This window comes from Triturus cristatus, chromosome 7 (genome assembly GCF_964204655.1).
Source record: "Triturus cristatus chromosome 7, aTriCri1.1, whole genome shotgun sequence".
NCBI lineage: Eukaryota > Metazoa > Chordata > Amphibia > Caudata > Salamandridae > Triturus > Triturus cristatus.
The window spans coordinates 1651508278-1651530279 of record NC_140590.1 but is presented as its reverse complement, the minus strand read 5'-3'; the positions used below and the strand labels follow the sequence as shown (position 1 = coordinate 1651530279).

Genomic DNA, 22002 nt, shown 5'->3' with positions numbered 1-22002 from the left:
ATCTCCTAGTAAGATAGACTCCAGTATTTAGAACATATCACTGGACTATCGTAGGAATCACTTCAGCAAGGCTAGCTGGAATGGCAAAATGATCTTGGGGAGGGTCTCCATGACATCACCTGGCCATATTGCTGTGAGGTCACGCAGAATGTCTCCTTGAAAGGGATACACTGAGTCATACATTTTAAGTTCCTTAATAGAGGTTATTATACGCCTGACAGGCTGCACAGATATGCCCTCCGTGACTCTGCAGAATGTGAGCGGTGTATAGTCACGCCAGCTGTGTTCTTGCATACCGCTGGTCGTGCCCAGTGATTGCGAACCACTGGAGATTAATTTGTCGCATGGTGAGCAAAATCACAGGGTTGCCACTGCCATTGTACCCACTATTGGCTTTGCCGGGTTGTACAAGGCGACTGCTGAAAGACACGCCGATTAATAGACATGGGTCTACTGCTTGCAAAACGCAGGGTTGCGATGCGCTGGGCTCGAGGACCAGCTCCTACTGTCAAAGACTGGTCAAAAGATATGGTTTAATGTACTACACAATCTGAATTGTATAGTGAATTACTATCGCCCTAGAATCGCCCTAAACGTTTTTGGGGTCTGTATCAGCACTATATAGCGGGAAAAGAGATGGATGTGACTGAAGGGGATGGTCCTGACTGATGGTGCAGACTGAGACAAGGGTTTCACCCTGTGGGATGATTGGACAACAACCCTGTTATTCACTGCATGTGTTGTAGCCCTGTGAGTACTAGATTCTGCTCGTCGTTGATCAAACATCGTGTCTATTTATGCACCTAATTGCATTGATGTATCTCCATGTAACATACTGAGTAGATGCTTTGCATTCTTTATATTACTGCGTTGTCTGCTCAACACTGATGTACTTCTGGGATTGCTTTCTGTTATCGTATTCACGAAAATGTAAAAAAGGTATGATCACGAGACTCTCTGATGAACTCAGAAGGTTACGGATGTCCTTTTGCCTTGTCTGGTTTTTACCTACAGAGAAGTGCCACAGAAAGCAGTGGTATTTAGTCCCTATGAGCTTCTGTTTGGTCATCCTGTGAGGGGACCACCATGTCTAGCAAAGGCTGGGAGTGAACTCTCAAAGAGGCCCACCTAGCTATTTTGGACTATGTGCTTGGCCTACGTCAGGCAGATCCCACGTCACCCTTTTTGAAGCTATCTTGGTACATCATTACCCGTGACTGCTCCATTGTTTTTACTTTGTCAAGGGGACCACTTTAGTAAAAGTAACCTCGGCACTCCTTAGGCTATTTTCGGTCACCGAGACAACACCCTTATCTTACACCCACTCACTTGAATTCATCAATACGGCTAAGATCAAAGCTAAAGAACCCCACTGAGGAGCCGGTCAGGCACTGCATCATCAGCCCAATGAGGAGCTGCTCAATGATGAAGCTGGACACCCTTCAGGGTGTTTGATGGCATTCAGATCTGATCACTTAGACCCCCCCCCGCTGCAACCGAATCCCAGTACACCCACCCTTCTATCAGCCATATCACCCCCTCACCCTATGTGAGGAACTGTAACCTTATTTTGTGCAACATTGCCTGTGAATTGCTTTAGCCTGCTTTCTTCTGTGGCCGCACCACAATGCATCAGTCTTTGTTTACTACCCTGGGCAAGACACCTCTGTGCCCGGACTCGCTTGCCATGACTTTTGCCCAACCCCCACATGCGCTTCATTATGCTAGCTATCTCTGTTTCTCTGCATGCCATGAGTCCAAGCGGGAAGCATCTTGCACTGTAAGTGCATTGAGTTATGCCACTTGTCTGCGATCCTGCCACCCTCACTTCACTCAGACATCTCCCTGCTTTCAGAGGCCCTCCCTGAACCCACAAGCGGCCCATCCAACTACCTAGGCTTCATAATGTCCCCTGGCTCTGACTTAGAGTGCATGCCAATACTGCGGCGGCTAGCCGGACGAACTGACACAGAGATCGCTCCCATGTCCAACAGGGAATCTTGGCACCTTGCTTCTCGCAATAAGCGTAGCAACTCCTGCACTCTGTCTTCTGCCATGAAGTCTGAAGAGGTCATGTGACAGACTGTAGTCAAAAAAGTCTAATAATAATCAACAGTAAACAACACTAAGTTCAGATGTCAATCAATAAATCTTAAAAATAGAAATGTGGATTGCATTTTCTCACACAGGAAGGGAAAACACAGGGTGAAGGGAGAGCAAGGGTCTGCCCTGCATTTCAAAAGGTAACTCTTTCATTCGTAAGGAATCACTGGTCAAAGGAGGCCTGAGCACACCTGTCGAAGACTATAGGACTGATAAGGGAATCACAACGAGTGGGAACAATGTCACGGGTAACCTTTAAAACCACATATCACTGATGAAAAAATCAAGGTGGCCTGTGTTGGGAGTTCCCAAATTTGAAGACTGTTCTTTAGTGATAGATGACTTACAGTGTCATAAGATGTGGGCATTTGCAAATAGGCGACCCGTTACACGAACATAAAAAGCAGAGAGACAAAATCTAACAGTGTATATGGAAAATATTTAAATAGGAGGCTTGAGACGAATACTTGGTCAAAGTTCAGCTTATTGCAACCAGGATTGTGACCCAGATGGTCGTCCAATCTCCCATGCTTGCTGAGGAAACATCACCCAAGAGAATCAAGAATTCTCACCTAGTGCACAACCTTCTACCTAACCCAAGACCAGTGAACTCTGAGGTTCAGGACAGAGCTAGTCAGTAGCAAGATCTAGAAGTCATGGTGCAAGAATCTGAGAGGCAGAATGAAAGGTTAGGGTGCATCCGGACCACTGCACCGATCGGACTACCTGTCTGCATGCGAGACATGACCCCTGAATTAGAAAAGGGGGGACTGAAACTTTAGGGCCATCGCGTTTTAACAATACATCAGAGACTATAGGGCTGCCATAAATGTGAGAGACAACCACTGCACAAGAGTGAGCAACAGGAACTTAGGGACAGTTGTCCTGGTTCAGCGATGTTGAAATAATAGGGCTATAGCTGTGACCCCAAGAAGCTTGCCTCCTTAGGCGAGTAACACAACCTCTGTATACCAGGAAAGGCTCATGGGGATTCAAGGGCCATCGCCATTGGTACACTGCTGCTGGAGAAGACCAGGATGTCACCCTAGGCAGTGATGTGACCAGAATTGGGACGTCGTCTTGAGTGTGTGAAAGACACCTGAGATTTGCAAGAGGAGATCTTGAACACCAGCGTGGGGAGATTCACACAATAAGTGCATCTGCTCAATAAACTTTGTAAACACTGACGCACTCAAAATCTTTGTCAGAAACCAAAGGAACTTACTGTCAACTCTGAAGAGCAGCGTGAAGATCCAAGTCCAGAGATGGTTGCAAATAGGCGGGTATTCTTTTCCAGCACCAGCCGCTGTAGAATTATAAGCCAGACTACCAAATGTTTCTGGGCCTGCAGCTAGGTCTCCTGTGGTGCGGGCAAGATAAAACTTTGTGGTGCACAGCCCATGGGTGGCAGCTACTTTAACTTTAGCACTGCCGGCACTAGGACAAATTGTCCTTATCCAGGAAACTGTGGGAATTTAAAGCATCATTCTTTTTTTTATACCCAAGTTCTCAGATTTCGTCATTTTCCACAAAATTCTACAAGACTAAAAAAAAATGCATTGGAGATATAGACATAGTAAATACATTATCATCAACATCATTACCCATTCAGGCCATGATTTATCCAACACCCGCTCCACATCTTATAATTTCGTTGGCAAAACAGGGCCTTGTAAATCGGCTTCTCATGGCTGGCACACCAGTCCACCCCCCTCTACCCCTCGAATGAGGCATGGTTCCAGCGACTTCCAGTTACGGGCGATATTTTTTTTGCCCAACAATCAATCAATCAATCATAGCATTTGTATAGCGCGCTACTCACCCGGAGGGTCTCAAGGCGCTGGGGGAGAGGGGTCCGTTACTGCTCGAAAAGCCAGGTCTCGAATTGCTTCCTGAAGGAGAGATGGTCCTTGGTCAGCCGAAGTTGGATGGGGAGTGAGTTCCAGGTCTTGGCTGCCAGGTAGGAGAAGGATCTTCCTCCGGCGGTGGCTCTGCGGATGCGTGGTACGGCAGAAAGGGCAAGGCTGGTCGACCGAAGCTGGCGTGTGGGTGTGTAGAAGGTCAGGCGGTTGTTGAGATACTTGGGGCCCAGGTCGTGGAGAGCCTTGTGTGCGTGGGTGAGGAGTCTGAACGTGATCCTCTTGCTGACGGGGAGCCAGTGCAGGTCTCTCAGGTGGCCGGAGATGTGGCTGTGTCGGGGGATGTCCAGGATGAGTCGTGCGGAGGCGTTCTGGATGCGTTGGAGTCTTTTCTGAAGCTTAGCTGTGGTACCGGCGTAGAGGGTGTTCTCGTAGTCCAGTCGGCTGGTGACGAGTGCCTGGGTGACCGTCTTCCTGGTTTCGTTGGGGATCCATCGGAAGATCTTAGGGATCATGCGTAGGTTGTTGAAGCATGATGAGACGGCGTTGACTTGTCTGGTCATCGAGAGGGAGGAGTCCAGGATGAAGCCCAGGTTGCGTGCGTGGTCCGTAGGCTTGGGAGTGGCGCTCAGGGCGGGGGGCCACCAGGAGTAGTCCCAGGCGGAGGGTGATGATCCCAGGATGAGGACTTCCGTCTTGTCTGAGTTCAGTTTCAGGCGGCTGTTCTTCATCCATTCGGTGACGTCTTTCATTCCCTCCTGGAGGCTGGTTCTGGCAGTGGCGGGGTCGTTGGTGAGGGAGAGGATCAGCTGGGTGTCGTCGGCATAGGAGATGATGTTGAGGTTGTGTTGGCGTGTGATGGCTGCGAGGGGGCTCATGTAGACGTTGAAGAGGGTTGGGCTGAGGGATGATCCTTGTGGTACGCCGCAGATGACTTCGGTGGCCTCGGATCTGAATGGGGGGGGAGGCGGACTCTGAGTTCTTCCGGCGAGGAACAAGATGATCCAATCCAGTGCCTTCTCTTGGATCCCGATGTTGCTGAGGCGCTGTACTAGGGTGCGGTGGCAGACAGTGTCGAATGCTGCAGAGAGGTCCAGGAGGATGAGGGCCGCTGTGTCCCTGTTGTCGAGCAGGGATCTAATGTCATCGGTGGCTGCGATCAGTGCGGTCTCGGTGCTGTGGTTAGCTCGAAAACCGGACTGCGAGGGGTCGAGGGATCCGTTAGTCTCCAGGAAGGCGGCGAGCTGTCTGTTGAGGGTCTTCTCGATGACTTTGACTTTGGCCGGAAAAGGGAGGAGCGAGATGGGGCGGAAGTTCTTGAGGTCGGTGGGTCCGCTGTTGGTTTCTTCAGGAGGGCGCTGAGCTCGGCATGCTTCCAGCTCTCCGGGAAGGTGGCGGTGTGGAAGGAGGTGTTGATGATGTCCCGTAGTTGGGGTGCGATGATGGAGTCGGCCTTGTTGAAGATGTGGTGGGGGCAGGGGTCGGCAGGTGATCCGGAGTGGATGGTGTTCATCGCGCGGGTGGGGTCTTCGGTGCTGACCGGTGTCCAGGCGCAGAGGGGGGTGGTGGTGGTGGTGGGGGGCGTTGGTTGGGTGCGTGTTTGGTGTGCCGAAGCTGTTGTGTATGTTGGCGATCTTGCGGTGGAAGAACGAGGCGAGTGAGTTGCAGAGGTCTTGTGAGGGAGTGATGTCGTTGTTTCCGGCGCTGGGGTTGGAGAGCTCTTTGATGATGCTGAATAGTTCCTTGCTGTTGTGGGCGTTGTTGACCAGTCTTTCCTTGTAAGCTGTCTTCTTGGTGGTGCGGATCAGCTGGTGGTGCCTGCGGGTGGCGTGCTTGAGGGCGGTCATGTTGTCTGGTCTGGTCGTGGCGCCAGGCTTTCTCGAGGGTGCGGCAGTTCTTCTTCGAGTCCTTGAGTTCGTCGGTGAACCAGGGGGCTTTCTTGCTGCCGGGTCAGCTGGGAGGGTTCTTCAGTGGTGCGAGGTCGTCGGCGCAGGCGGTCAGCCACTGTGTGAGGTTGCTGGCTGCTTCGTTAGGGTCCGTTGTGCTGGCGGGAGGGTTCCGGCTGAGGGAGGTGGTCAGCTGCTCGGCGGCGATCTTGCTCCAGCTTCGGCGAGGAACCCGTTGCAGGTGGTGGTGGGTCGTGGTTTTTATGAAGCAGCTGTGGTCAGTCCAATGAAGTCCGGTAGAGTGGCTGAAGGAGATGTGTTTGCTGGATGAGAAGACTGGGTCAAGCGTGTGGCCGGCGTAGTGGGTGGGGCTGTTCACCAGTTGCTTGAGTCCGAGAGGCGAGGTTGTCCAGCAGGGTGGTGGTGTTGCAGTCCTTGTTGTTCTCCAGGTGGAAGTTGAGGTCCCCTAGGAGGATGTAGTCACCGGAGGGGAGGGTGTGCGGGCTAATGAAGTCTGCGATGTCTTCGCTGAATTATGCGCGTGGTCCCGGGGGTCTGTAGATGAGGGTGCCTCTGAGGGTCGTCTTGAGGTCGGAGTGTATCTGGAAGTGGAGGTGTTCGGCGGCGGTGAAGGTGTCGTCGGAGTTGGTCGTGATGCAGATGGTGTTCTTGTGTACGATGGCGATGCCTCCTCCAATCTGGTGGACGCAATCTCTCCGGGAGATCTTGTATCCGTCCGGGATGGCTGTGACAATGTCTGTGACAATGTCGGGCGCTGAGGAGGCGTTCATCCGGCCGGTACAGTTCTAGTCGAGGCAGCATAAGCTGCCAGCCAAAATAAGAGCTTGCTAGATTTGTATCTATGCTCGTAGACCAGCTAGGCCAACCCTCTCTATGGCCATGCCATTAAAGGTTCTCTCCAGTCTCAGTCAACCAACTTCCTCCAAAAGGCACAACAGGGCTGTCCTCGAAGGATTGTGTGATGGAAGTTCACAATGACATACAAAAAGCGGGAAGCACATCTGCTTAAATAAAGCTACCCGCCCCATAGCGCTTAAAGGCAGGATGCCCAATTTCTACAGGTCCCTAGTCAAGGTTTTAGTAAAGGGGCTGAAAATTAAGAGTCCAAGCCAGGGCTGGGAGGTGTAGAATATACATACATCAAACTATTTGAAGGAGTAAGCATATCGGGATCGCAGGGCACCAGGAATGTCCTCCTGTGTCTTCAACTGGTACCAACAGTGACTTGTTCATGTTTATCTGCAGACCAGAGGCTTCACCATATAGGTGGAGGTGTCTGGGGCCGAAAGACTGCATGTAAACCAGAAGTAATGGGATGTTATCCACATACAGAGCTGTGCGCTCTTCAGGATCCTCCTCTTAAAGCCATCCAGAATTTGGGAGTCGCATCTGATAAGACGTGCCAAGAGTTCAATTACTAAGCCAAGAAATGGAGACAGAGAACAGACCTGTTTGGAGCCTCTGACTACTGGGAAGGGCGGGTATAGGACTCAGTTTACCTGGACTTGGATGCAGGGACATTGTATGGCAGGCTGATGAGCCCAAAGTAGTAAGTTAAAAAAACTGCGTGCTTCAGCACAGCTTCCAAGAAGGTCCACAAAACAGTGTCAAAGGCCGTTTCAAATTCAATTCGGTAGGGGGGGCTGCTCAATCGGCACGCCTGGGGCAGGGTGAGTTGTACCCTCCGTATGCAACAGCGGGTGCTCCTGCCAGGCATGAACCAACATTTGGTCTGGGTAGACTAGGTAACTCAGTGTCTGACAATGTAGTCACTAGGACATTCGAAAAAATGTGATGTCTGCGTTTTTGAGAGAGATAGGCATATACGAGGAGCAATCTTCTGCGGCTTGGTTGTCCTTAGAAATCACCACAATAATGGCAGTGCCAGGTCTTGGGGTGAATGATCAATGCTCTGCCCCCTCAGTTTAGAGGGCCAGTAGGTGATGGAGCGAACGGGTCGGGTAACTTTTAAGGAATGCCATGCTGAACTAGTCTGTGCCAGGGGTCTTTCCCAAATTGAGAGCTGAAATTGCCATGTTTATCTCCTCAGTTGTGATCTTTTGGTCAAGTTTTTTGGCTATAAAAGGCAGGGAATCGAGTGCATGGGAAATCTCCTTTAGCAGTGGGAATGCAGACTCCTGTGGGGGTACAGGGGTTGCACCCTACAAGTCTTTTTTACACTGCGATTACATGAGCAACCTCGGGCATACTTTCATGAAGGGTTCCATGAAAATTGCAAATGGCCGGTACAGTTCTAGTCGAGGCAGCATAAGCTGCCAGCCAAAATAAGAGCTTGCTAGATTTGTATCTATGCTCGTAGACCAGCTGGGCCAACCCTCTCCCACACTCCCTCTAGGAAGATCTGTTTCAGGGTGGGCAGTCCAGATCCTCTATCTAGAGTGGTGGACTTGCAGCTGTCGCTCAATGTCGCCGAGGTGCAGCCACAGGTCCACCACTCCAAGGAGAGGATATGGGCTCCTAAATCCATTACCTGTACCAGTTGGCGTGTCTTCTTTCCCCCTACATATCCCTTGGTCAGACCCCCTCAGGGTGGGTTTACTGGACGCCCATAGGGGTTCCAGTAGAGGCCACAGTATTACAGCGGAGCTTAAAGAAGATCTTTAGTGCTCTATAAAGTCAATACAGTCTTGGTCTACTAGATGCCAGGCGTTGATGCGCTACATAGGTCATAAGGTGCACAAAAGGGTTTCCATTTTAAAGAGGGGTGTGTGTTCCGAGATGACTCAGGTCAGGATCTTTTTGCATTGTAATACAAGGGAGGTCACTGGCTGGGAGCCAAGTCAGACGGATTAAATCAATCATGATTTGTAGAACACAGATGCTTCAACAATGAGGGTCTCAAGGTCTTTGACCCAGTTTATGCGCTGCTGACACGCAAGTGTACAGCCCTTGTGAGGGGTTACATAATCTCCAAGCATCGCATAGGCCAATTGAGTTGGCCTACAATGTAAGTTGTGATGAGCGCGCAATTCAGCCTGGGCAAAGGGCCTCGAAAATATCAAGACTGGGGTCTGGGACGGCATTAAAAATAACCCACACCCCCAATCAGATAGGCCAGGGGGTTGGGAGGCACCACAAGGTCCTGGAGAGCCTGTAGTGTCCAGTGCAACCTCTGTTGGAGAACGTAGGCCGATATGAAGTACTGGTGTCTAGTCTCTAGAGGGCCCTCCATCCCTATGTACCTCCCCTGTGGGTCAATGTATGAGGAGGACACCGCAACTAGGAAGGACATATGCAGCAGGATCACGACCCCTCGTGAACCTCTTAAGAACTCAGTTAAAAAACTCAGTCATAGCCAAACATGATGCGAAGGGACAGTGGGAACCTAAAAGATGCGTTTCTTAAAGCAGGACCACATTGTTGCTAAACCGCTTTATATAGCAAAGTACTGCCAATCTCTTATAAACTGAGGACATGGTTTACATTCCAGGAAATTACCTTAGCCATTTGGGGGCTGTACTGGAAAGTGGTGAACTGGCCCCTCTCCTCATGAGAGGCCTCCTGGTCCAAAGGGGGATAGACTTAGTGGAGCCGTAGAGCATTTTGTATGAGAGTGCCCGCAGTGGACGAAATTTGATTTAAATGCCTGCAAAAGAAAACAAGAATAAAAGGAACACAGAACACTTACCCATCCCACCCAACAGCCCCACCTCCAGCACATACTTACAACTATAAAGTATCTGTCGCCCAATATTTCAACATAAAGAAACTAGTAGGGTGGGTCAGGATCCATCGGAGGCTCCCTGTTGCTCAATTGAAGGATCACACTGGCCGACAACAATTTCTAATTCATACAATAAAACAAAAGAACACAGGAAAACACTCCCTCCACCCCACATCCAAAACATTTTTAAGCAATATAGCAATAGAATAGTTCACAGCGTCTGCAGCAATGGTTGGCTATCCATGACTGGGGCATTCTGCACCTCTCCACCTGCCAGGGTTCAATTGATTGGCTCATGATCGCTATCTTAGTCTGAAAGAGAGTGGGGGTGCCTGAGAGCGACGCCTTTGGGTCCAGAGCTCCTGGTGGACTCCCAGCAGGAGATGGGTTCAATAACCATAGTCACCTGTGCTGGTTCGGTCTGTCTCTCCTTGAGTGGGTTCTCATTCCCCAGGGGTACCTGAGAGAGCTCACGGGGGACCCAGCTGTCCTAGAGTTTGCTGCCTCCCCAACTCTGGTGGGCCAGAGTACCCATCGCTCACTTCCATGCTTGTTGGTGAATTTCAAAGAAATAGGTGGACGGGTTGAAAATAGCTTTCAGATGGACCGAGAATGGGAGCATATATTGGATCTGAAGGGCCACAAGTTTGTTTAACGACCTAAAGAAAGCATCTGCATTGCTGGGCTGCCCAGGTGTAGTCTGGGAAGAACATGGGCTTGGTGGTGAAGCGCAGATATTGGTGATTTGAGCATCCTGGAAGATGACATACCGACAGTGGTGGTTGAAGATGTGGCCCATCATGGGATGAGAAAATCCTTGGGGGAAGACATTTAGCCATGACCCGCTGCGCCCTCTCCTCCACGAAACTAAGAGACAGCTTATCCAATGGGACACAAGAATGGAACCATTGCTCCAGAAAGCAGTCTGTCACTGAGGTCTCAACTCCTTCTGGGAACCCAACGAGCCACAGGCTCTTTCTCAGGCATTGGTTTTCAGCACCCTGTGCTCGTTCTTCCAGTATATCCATTGTGGAGAGCAACTTGGAGGCCTGGAGTTTAAGGATCGTCACTTCATCCTCAACCGTTGAGACCCCGGCTTCAGCCTCAGTCAACCGGTCTGCTATTTTGTGAGTATATTGGCACAGGAGGGTGACATCCACCTAGACCTCATTCACTTTTGTCTCTACTGATACCAGGCGCCTTGAATTGCTTTGAGAATGATGGGCATGTCTGTTTATTGTTATTAATGGGGAGGTGCTCTGCGGTCCACCGGGTATCTACAGTAGGTTCAATGTACTGGTGAATTTGTCTTTGGGCCAGCTGTGGGAGCTAGTCACGCCCCTCTCCAACAGCATAGCCATATTCACGTTGGGAGGGTATAGGCACACCCCAACCGGCCCGCATGACTCGAGCAGCCTGAAAAGGCATCCAAGAGGTGGACCACAGAGAGTCATTGCTGCTGTGCAAGGCTCTGAGTAGGTACAGAGCAGGATTCAGGCTTCTGCAGTTCCCTACACTTATCCAGGTGCCACAGAGCAATTGAGGGGACAGTCTAGGACCTCTTAATCAATCAAGGATTTATAAAGCAAGGCATCTCACCTGTGAGGGTCTCAACGCACTGGAGTTGCTGAACTGCTTTGTGGTGCTCTTTTCATTTTAACAGCCAGGACTTGAGCCATTTTCTGAATTGCCGGAACGGCCAGAAGGTGCAGGGGAAGGTCATTCCAAGCTTTTGCCACCAGGTGTGAGGAGCGTCCTCGACTATTAACCACGGGGCATCAGAGGGCTTGTCTGCGAGGAAGAGGGAAGCCGATCGCAGGTGTCTGGTCTGTTAGTGGAAGGTTATGCTTTTGTTGATGTATACTGGTCCTTCGTTGTGCAGGACTTTGTACGAGTAGATCAGCATCTAGAACCGGAATCTCTTCCGAAACAGGAGCCAGTGTAGTTTCTTGATGTTGAGTGTAATGCTGGTCTGTCTGCGAGATGAGGAAGAGTCTTGCCGCTGAGTTTTGTATTGTCTATAGTCTCTTCAGAAGATGTGCGGTGACTCCTTTGTAGAGTGTGTTCCCGACTACTGGTGACAAGGGCCTGCATGACGGTCCTTCTGGTGTTAAATGTGAGCCAACTGAAGACCTTGCCAAGCTGGGTAGGGTGTGGAAGCAGGTGGATGAGACTGCGTTTACCTGTTTCTTCATAGATGGATGGCTGTTCAAGATGACGCAGAGGTTGCGGGCATGGTCTGTCGGGGCGGGGCATGGGCCAAGTTAAGCACGCCACCATGCATTGTTTCATGGTGAGGTGTTGTCCACAAAGATGAAGACTTCAGTCTTATGTGTGCTGAGCTTGGGAGAGCTGCCATTAATCCAATCAGCTGCGTTTCTCATACATCTGTGGAAGTTGTCTGTGGGGGGAGGGGTCTTCGGACAGTGTGAAGATGATCTGGGTGTCAATGGCACAGGAGATGATGTGGAGTCTGGGCGATCTGACTGTGTGTTTGCCGGGGGGGGGGACGGGCGGAGGGTCATGTGCATGTTGAAGAGAGTGGGGCTGATGACCGATCCAAGTGGGATGCTGCATATCTTCTCCGGCTCAGAGGTGACTGGTGCGAGAAGGATTCTCTGAGTTCTTCTGTGAGAGGTGATTCATTTAAGAGCGTCTCACTGGATTCTGATGTGGTGAAGTCTGTTGATCAAGATGTGAAGGGTGACTGGGTTGAAGACAGCTGATACGCCCAAGAGAATGAAGGCCCCGATGTCGTTGGTGGCTTCAATGAGGGCTGTCTCTGCTGTGTTTGATTCGGCATCCAGATTCAGAGAAGTCCAGGAGACTGTTGTGTTCTAGGTGTTTGGCGAGTAGCTGGTTGAATGTCTTTGAGATCCTTTGCTTGAAACGGGTGCAGGGAGATGGGCCGGTAGACCTTCAGTTCTCCTGGATCAACAGATGGTTTATTCTGGAGGGGCTGCACTTAAGCGTGTCTCCAGTCTTCAGGGAAGAATGCTGAGGGAACGAAGGTGTTCAGGACTTTGAGCTTGTCGCCAATAGTCTTGCTCCTGAGGGTGAAGGCGGGGTGGTGACAGTGGTCTGTGGGTAAACCTTTTTACATAGAGTTCATAAGGGAGATTGTGGCTTGAATTGTGAAGGTCCCAATTGGTGAGCAGGTGTTGGGGGTTTCTGTTTGTGGGTGTGAGCAGGCTGATTATGTTGGCAGCTGGGGGTTAGGCTTTTGAAGTTTTCGTTGTTGACTGATCTGGTCATGGAAGTAGTTAGTCAGGGTGTCACATTTCTATGGAGTGGGTGGTGTAGTTCTTGGTGGCTGGGGAGTTAGAGAACTCATTCACGATGTCGAAGAGCTCCTTGCTTCGTTTTGTACTGGGCTCTATGCGGTCAGCTAGAGCGTTCTTTTTTTCTATCAGGAGGGGGTGGTACTGGTTTAGAGCTGTCTTGAAGGTGGTGCGACTCCCCATCTCATTGCTGATGCGCCACTTCTTTCTACTTGCCAACAGTTGCATGTGGTGGATGTCAGCTCAGCGATTAACCAGCTAGCTCTTCTGACAAGTTATCTGGATCTGGCTTGCTTGGCAGTGGTAATTATGTCGATGGATTCTATGAAGTTTTTCACAGCTTACTGTGGGAGGTGAGAGTTGAGAGTATTGTTCCACTGTTCTGCTATATTTTTCAAGTTTCTGCGCATGGAATTGGGGAGCATGGTGCCAGTGTTGGTAAGTCTTGAGATGGTGGAGTGGATGCTGTAGTGGTTGGCCCAGGTGAGCTGCGAGATGTGGTTGAACCTGACCAGGTCTCTGGACGTGAAAATGGGGTCAGGCGTGTGTCCGGCTATGTGGATAGTGTGAGAAGTTGGCCTGGTATATGCTGTCCACTAGTTCTAGTGGGCACCTTGCACCAGTCCAAACAACCCTTATTGATGATAGGTTAAAGACAACCTTTATTGAAAGCTATCCTAGTGGTAGCTATGGTGAGCAGCCTTCAAGATAAGTTTTGAAGGAATGTAAAGCAGCTTGTTTTACCAATCTATAATCTCTTAAATAACCAAATAAAAGGAGATCTACACCAGGTGTGTGTGATTATATATATATATATATATATATATATATATATATTTTCCAACTCTCCCCCAGCAGAGGAGCAAAGGAGGCACACTCGCACAGTTGGCTTTTCACTTTTTAATAATTTTGGCAATCCGGACGCGTTTCGGTCTTACAAAGACCTTTCTCAAAGGTAGACCAAGCACACACGGCACTGCTCAAATGCACAATGATTGCCTAAATTTATTTTTATAGCCCTCTAGGGGGCGCGATCACAGTTCGAAAGGCATCCTGGAACTTGTGGTTCTTTGAACAGTTTTTAGTCCATACCCTCCAGTGGGCGGTTCCTCGTTGTTGGAAAATTATTAACATTTGTTAATTTCAGCTCATACTTGTGCTCCGTGTTCAACCCATTTTCAAGGATGTTTGGATCTATACCGGAGACAGTCTTCGGTAGCGCCAGTCCACCCTTACACTCTCGCGGGCAACAAAAATGGTTAAAGGTCGGGCAAATTTGGCACACTTGCTGGTGGTGCGTACCTCCACGCCGGAACCAAGCCGTTCAAACCTTTTCCAAATCTTCCCCCGACAGAGGAGCAAATATATATATATATATATATATATGTATTTATTTCTGAACACTCCCTACTAATCTCTTTATGAGATTATAGGTCAAAGCACATATGTTGCAATCAATACAACACAGTAAATAAGCACAATATACTACAGAGCCCCGTACAATGCTATGACAAAGTTGCGGTTGAGAAATTAGAGTTTAAGGACACTTAGAGGAGGACTAGGAACAAACCCTTTTGGACATAGAAGGTTCTAATGTCAACACCCACGGGAGCACCGGAGTACTCGTGTTAACTAACCCAGGGAAGCCGGGTGCATGGGTGTGAAATGGTGTCGGAAGTCGTCCTTGTTTTCAATGGCGAGATGATGTAAAGTGCTGCTGCCGTGAAGAGGAGAAGTGTCCGAGGAGATCCAAGCTTGGATCCGAGATGGGAAGAACCTGAAAGCAGAGGGGACAGAGTCTGGGTCAATAGCCAGTGACCAGGGGCAAGATAGGCGAATGCCCACCGATGTCGTGTGCTTCAGTTGAAGACAGGTGAAGTGGGACTCTGCTGCCACGAGGACCAGGAGAAGTCGACGACGACAAGGATCCGCAGGCGAGCTGTCCCACAAAGGATGTCCAGTGAGGGGTCTCAGTTACCGGATTGGAACCAACAAGCCTTGGCAGTGGCAACCCACGTGGTGAGAGAACAAAGGCTTCGGTGGGGACAAGCGAGGTCCAGGGGACTCCCCAAGCAATGGAGAGTCAGGGAACTTGTGGAGCAATCAGGAAAGCCTGCTAAAAGTAAAGTTGCCCTTCTCAATGACCCACAAGTCAACGGACAAGAGATCTAGAAAGGGGTGTTGAGAGAAAACACTTGGAACCAGCCCACGGAACACAGCCCACGGAACACTCGGAGAGTGTAGGCCAGTGATCTTCAGTGCAATCGCTGCTCGGGGTCTGGACTACAAGTAGCCCAAAGCACAGCCTCGGGGAATGCCGGGAAGAGTGTGCAGCTGGAAATGGTCACAGTGTCCAGGGGTTCGGGTTGCACGGTCCCCACAAGGGCTACGGGTCTCAGGTTTGCTGAGGAATCATGTAAGCCTCATGGACGCTTGGAAACCCACCTCCTGTGTGGCAACAGTCTTCTGTTGGCATCTCCGAAGCTCCTGAGGACTCCGAACAGATGCGTCTTTTTGGTGCCTGACAAGCAGGGGAGTAACTCCTTTACTTCAAGGGAGATTCTTCAGTTATCTAGTCTTGTAGATCGTCGAAGATCCAGGATTCAGTGTCAGAGTTTCTTCCAGGAATATCTAAAGTCCTGTAGCCAGGAGTTCCTACTTTATACCAAAGGAAGGGATTGTACACTCTGTGGACCCACCTATGGGAGGGTCAGGAAAGAGGGGTGGCTACACCCATTTCATTTGTCCAGTTTTGCGCTAGAGCAGGGGCTGGTAGCCCCTGGGACCGGTTTGAACTGGACTATGCACAGGGGCACCAAACGTGCCCCAGTGCAGACATCAAAGCACTCTTGGAGTGCCCCCACCCAGGCCCAATACAATAAAGCCTGCCTGGGAGGTGGTCACACCTCCCTGTGACAGGAAACCGATCGTCAGGCCTTCCCCTGCCAGAGTTTCGTCCAGCAGCAGGAGGGCAGACTTGTGTCTGCAGCATCCATTTTGTGGTGCACCGGGGTCTGTTAAGCTGGTACCAGTGTAGTCATGTTTCTCCCTCTAGTAGGGTGGAATCATACCTCCCACGCCAGTTACTGGCAGGGAGGTATGATTCCAAAGTGTTTGGCACCAAACACAACATGTTTCTGTGCAGCCATTCCAAAGTTAGCATTTACCGCGAGGTTATAATGCATTTAATAGTATATGATCTGGCTGCATCACATACAACCCTGGGGATTAGATTCCGAAGGCTGCAGAGGGGATCTGCTCATGCATGGGCACCCTCTCACATGAAAACAAAGCACCCTGCCTTCAGGATTGTTAAGACTTATAGGTTTATATGTGTGTGATCAAAATTTATATAGGTAACCTATACCACAGTAAGGGGTGAATGCACCACCTTACTGAGGCTGCAGTAGCAGACCTGTGGTGTCATTTTGGAAGGCTGCTCAGAGGTGGCATAATATATGCTGCAGACCCTGGTAGACCTCTGGGGTACCTATGCCCTTGGTACATAGTGTACCGTATACTAGGGACTCATAAGGGTACCCCAGTATCCAATCTGGAGTGTACCTAAAGTACATGGAATCAATTTAGAGGGAAATCAGATAGTCTGACTGGGATCCTGCCAATCAGGACCACAGCATAAGTCAAAAAACAGTGAAACATCAGCAAAAAGTGGGGGTAACTATAAGAAGCAGATCCTACTCTCCTACAGGTAGAGTTGGTGACGAGGGAGGGAGGGGGAAGAGAGAGAGAGGGGTGAGAGAGAGAAATAATGAGGGGAGACAATGTACCAGATTTTTAACAAACACAGTCTAACAATAAGGAGTGGAGAGGCCAAAGCACAATGAAGGGGTAAACAGTATTACCGGCAGGTCAGTAGGGAGAGCACGGAACACTAGGATATCTAATAATCAGGCACGAGAGAACGCGGCACACTTGGGAGGTAACAGCAGTATAGCAAACAGGCAGAGGAAAGAGCGAGGCATAATGAGGATATGCAGTATGAGGCAGCAGGAGCAGAACCGTGAGAAGGTGGCTGCTCTTAGAGCTCAGAATAACTCCTAGAGGGGAGAAGAGACCTGGAGAAGAACAGGGATGGACGCACCACAGCCCTAGCAAGATGACAAGAAAAGTGTCCCAGGTCTTACAGGGCCCTCTCTGGACCCGAGGCAGAGGTCGCTCCGCGTAGCCTCAGTGGTGAATCGAAATCGGCAGCAACGGCCTACGCGTCCGTGCTGGCCTGTGTCTGTGGGCGAAGATGTGCAGATACAAAGCAGCAACCCAATATAAAACAGGCAAGAGAAAAATCTAAAAAACTTCATGTGGAATGGGCAAGCGAAAATCTAATGTAAAAAGTTGAAAATACCCATGTTTAAAAAATAAAGTTGGAGGAATTTTGAAGATCAATCATCTGCTGCATGTGGATTCTGAACCGTCATGCTCAAACACATAAGGTGCAACAGTTAATGTACAACGTGTAGGAGAAAATCTAAGAATAAGGTGAAGATCTTCCGCATTTTAAAGAAATGCAGAGAGGAATACCAACAAACACGAAATTATTTTCCATGGAAAACAAAGCAACAAGAAGTGTGGTTATGTGAATTTTGAAGAGACTTCACTTGCTCCACATGGCTTATGCTTGCCACACTCAAACCTCACAAAGCAGAATCCCTCAATGTTTAACAGGAGGATGGAAAGCCTGATGTACAAAGCTAAAAATAATATACAGGTTTAGGCCGCATGTTTTAGTACTCATATTTACATACATGTTTGAACATCAAAGTAGCATCCTTCAATGTAACACTGTGGTACTGGACTAAGGCCAACTCTAAGGCTGGGGAACTGATAGCCTCCAGCACATCAAGTGGCAAATGTGGGCTCTGGAGCGGGATCGGAAGTCTCAGTGGGCTTAATATCAAGGGGACATCTCAGACTAAATTGATATTTTGGAAGACACTGCGAAAGATCTTCAGTGATTCTTACTGAACTGTGATTGAGTCAGCAGTAGAGCCTTCCCTACCCAGAGCGGACAGTGACCAATGCGTTGCTTCTGGTTTGAGAGTGGCGATCTGTGAAAGATGGGGGGGGGGGGGGGGGGGGTGTGAATCAGTGGCCTCTGTCGAAGTCCCAGCCCCACATCAACCTTCTGGAGTAGAGGGCCATCAATCAATCAAGGATGGTAAAGCGCAACTACTCACCCGAAGGGTCTCAAGGCGCTCGGAGGGGCAGGGGGCACGTGCAGGTCCCGGATGTTCACTGAGTCGAAGAGACAGGTCTTGAGGTCCTGCGTGAATTTGGAGAGTGTTGGCGTCTGTTGGAGGTGAGGTGGGAGGATGTTTCATACCCTGGCCACATGGAAGGAGAAGGAACTGCCTCCTGTTCTAGTCTTCTTGATGAGCGGCACCATAGCAAGGGAGAGCTGGGCTGACCGGAGGGATCTTTGGGGTGCGTAAAACAAGATAGGTAGGTCTGGTGTTTTGGAGGGCTTTGTGGGCGAAGCTTTAAGGGGATTCTATACTCAATGGGGAGCCAATGTAGTGTCCGCAGGTGTTGGGTGATGTGGCGAAGTAGGTTGAGTAGTAGTCTAGTGCAGGCGTTCTGGACGTTTTGTTTGGGGTAAGATTCTTGTTGATCTCAGCGTAGAGTGCATTGCCGTAGGCCAGACAGCTGCTGAGGAGGGCGTGGATGACAGTTTTCCTGTGCTCAAAAGGAATCGAGTTGAAGGTCTTTCGTAGGGAACGGTGGGTGTGGAAACAGGAGGACAAGGCGTTTATTTGGCAGTTTTAAGTCCAGGATGATTCAGAGGTTCCGTGTGTGGTGGTGGGGGAGGGAGGGTTCCAGAAGGTGGGGGCCACAAGGAGTCATTACAGGCATCTGGGTGTGGGCTTATGAGGAGTACTTCACTTTTGTCCGCGTTGAGTTGTAGGCAGCTTTTCTTCATCCACCTGGTGACAGCTTCCATTACTTCTTGGAAGTTGTGTTTGGAGATATTGGGTTTATTGGATAGTGAGTCCGATGGGTGCGAGCGGGGCCATGTAGATCTTGAACAGGGTGGGGCTGATGGAGGATACTTGGATAACTCCGCAGATGGTCGGTGTGGGATACGAGAGGAAGGGTGGGAGTCTGACCTGCTTCATACTGACAGATGGGAATGAGAGGATCCAGTATAGGGACTTGTTCTGGATTTCTGCATCATGTAGTGTTTGGGCTAGGGAGTGATGAGATACAGTGTGGAAGGCTGCGGAGAGGTCCAAGAGGATGAGGGCCACAATCTCTTCTCTGTCGAGGAGGGAGAAGATGTCGTCTGTCACAGCGAGAAGGGCGGTTTCGGTGCTGTGATTTTACGTGAAGCCAAATTGGGACGAGTCGAGGATGCTGTTTTCTTCTAGGAAGGAGGCAAACTGGCTGTTGAAGACTTTTTCAATGACTTTTGCCGGGTAAGGGAGTAAGGAGATTGGTCTGAAGTTTTTGGAGGTTGGTGGGGTCCGCTGAGGGTTTTTTTTAAAAAGGAGAGAGTTGATATTGGCGTGTTTCTAGTCACCGGGGAAGGAGGTCTCGAAGGAGCGGTTGATGATTCGTAGAAGCTCAGTGGGTCAATGATGTTGGCAGCTCTGTGGGAGATGTGGTGGGGGCAAGGGTCAGTGGGGCCCCAGAGTGGACTGACTTCATAGTCTTCAGGGTGTCATTGATGGAGAGGGCGGTCCAGCTGTCGAGTGTAGGGTGTAGGGAATGGTGGGTGTAGGTTCCGCGTGTAGGTTGTCCTGGAGGTTGTTCTAATTTTGTGGTGGAAGAAGGCGTGGTTGGGTCGTCGTCCACGGTGGTGGGAGCAGAGCAGATGAGGGATGCGAGAGCTGTTCATCGGGGATGTGGTTTCCAATTCCTGCATTGGAGCTGGTGTGGACATTTGCGAGTGATGTTGGCTTTGTAGGTGAAGTGGAGGCAATGATGGTCCATCCATGGGAGTTGAGTGGTGGGGCTGAAGGTGATGGAGTTTCCTGCTGTAAAAATGGGGTCGAGGGTGTGTCCTGATGAATGTGTGGGTTCTGGTACGATCTGTTTAAATCCGATGTTGATGAGGTTGTCCAGGAGGGAGGAGGAGTTGGGGTCTTGGAGGTTGTCAACGTGGAAGTTGAGGTGTCCCTGCAAGGTGTAGGTCGGTGGAGGCGAGGTCATGCGGGGTGATGTTGGTGATGGAGTCGGAGAAAGGTGTGCGGGTCCTTAGAGGAGGGTGCCTCGGAAGATGGCGGTCGGGTTGGGCTGTATCTTTAAGTGAAGGTGTTCCATCATGTCTGTGGGCCCGTCAGTGTAGGTGCTCAGTCGGAAGTTGGATTTGTGAGCAATGGCGATGCCTCCTCCGTGGCGGTCCTTCCGGGTGATGTTGGAGCCTTCAGGGATTGCGATCACGATGTCCGGTCCCAAGACGGCGCTCGTCCAGTTTTCTATGAGGAAGGCGACGTCAGTGGAAGTGCTGTCAAGGAGGTCAACGATATGTTTGTGGAGGGAGTCCACGTTGAGGAAGATTCATTGCATGGTTTGGGGTGCAGTGGAGTTGTGGCGGGTGGGTTGAGGTGGGTCCTGGGTCTCAGTGAAGGCGAAGAAGTGCCGACAGTGGCAGCAGGTAAAAGGTCTGTGTGTGTCGATAAGTGAAGAATGCTTGTAGTTGTCTTGGCTGGCATTGAGTGCGTAGAGGATCGGGGAGCTGTAGTGCTGGTGGGTCGAAGGACCAGGGTCCCTGGCACTGGTCGGGACGCAGACCGGCTTGCCTTTGGTGCACCCGCTGCTGCCATTAAATATTGGGACGGTGGGACAGCTGAGAGGCGGGAGCGCCAACACGTGGGGGCAGCAGCGACGAAAAACGCAGGAAAAAAAAAAGAAGGGGGAATTGGGAAGAATAAATAAAGGAACAAGAAAAAGGCAAAAAAGAACATGAAAAGGAAAAGGAAAAGAAAAATTAAAAGACAAGAATAAGGAGGAAAGAATCAGGCACAGAAGCAGAGACGAGCGGGAGGAGGCACAGAAGCCTCGAGCACCAACCTTGCAGCGCTGGGGGCAGGCACTCAACGGGGGTGCTGCATGAGGGGAAAAGCAGTATTCTGACCAGGAGGCCAGAGGTCTTGGCGGATTGGCTCAGCAGACAGCGCCTAGTGGATCACGAGCGGCAATTACACCTGGAGGCAACGGCAGGTTCTCTTCCACGAATGGGCAGAAACTTGGCTTGATCTATTTGCCACCATCAAGAACGAGCAATGTCAGCACTTCTGCAGAACAATATTTCCAAGGCATCTCTCACTCAGATGTGCGTTCCGCCTTATGTAATGTAATGTAATGTAATGTAAAAAGAATTTATAAAGCGCGGCTAACACCAGACGGTTTCTTGGCGCTGGAAGCAAAGAGAAAAGAAAACAAACAGTCGAAGGGGTTAAGGAGAGTAGTTATAGGCTATGCGAAACAGGTGGGTTTTTAGGAGAGACCTGAAGTGGGTTAGGGGGGAGGCCAGTCTTAAACTTAGTGGAAGGGCATTCCAAAAGGAAGGGGCAAGAAATGAGAACCTTCGTCCTCCCTGTTTTTTACGTTTGAAGGTTGGGATCTGGAGTAGAGCCAGGTGGGCGGAACGAAGGTTGCGAGAAGGAACATATGGGTGCAAAAGTGAAGAGATGAACAAGGGTCCTGTACCAACAAAGGACTTAAAAATAACGCAGCCCAATTTGAATTTACATCGCTCAGTGACAGGGAGCCAGTGAAGAGATTTTAAAAGAGGGCGTACATGTTGGTGTTTGGGTTGGTGATGAATGAGCCGTGCTGCCTGGTTCTGGACCAGTTGAAGCTTCTTTGATTGGTATACTGGTATGCCAACATAGAGGGAGTTGGCATAGTCTATCCTGGAGATGACTAGCGCCAGTAATGCCAGGGTGAGGGCTTCGGTGGTCAGGAAGCGGGCAATCTTATGGATTTTTCTCAACTGGAAAAAGCTGGAAGACACCACCGCACCAATCTGGGATTTCATCGAGAGATCATTACTAATGATGATCCCAAGGCTCTTCACTGAGCTGACGGGATTAGGGGGGGTGCCCAACCTTGTGGGCCAAAAGGTGGAGTTCCAGGGGTTGATTGTACCCCCGACAAGCAGGAGTTCTGTCTTGTCAGGGTTAAGTTTCAAATGATTCGCCCCC

The 22002-nt window shown here is 50.1% G+C and overlaps 1 long non-coding RNA gene across 1 annotated transcript in view; it reads right to left on the bottom strand.

The window, feature by feature from the left end:
• LOC146812632 (uncharacterized) overlaps window positions 1-22002 on the bottom strand; it is a 51971-nt gene that overhangs the window by 24396 nt on the left and 5573 nt on the right. The window contains exon 2 of the long non-coding RNA XR_014966879.1: window positions 9329-9476. This is a non-coding gene — a long non-coding RNA (uncharacterized LOC146812632). The remainder of the gene's footprint in view (window positions 1-9328; window positions 9477-22002) is intronic.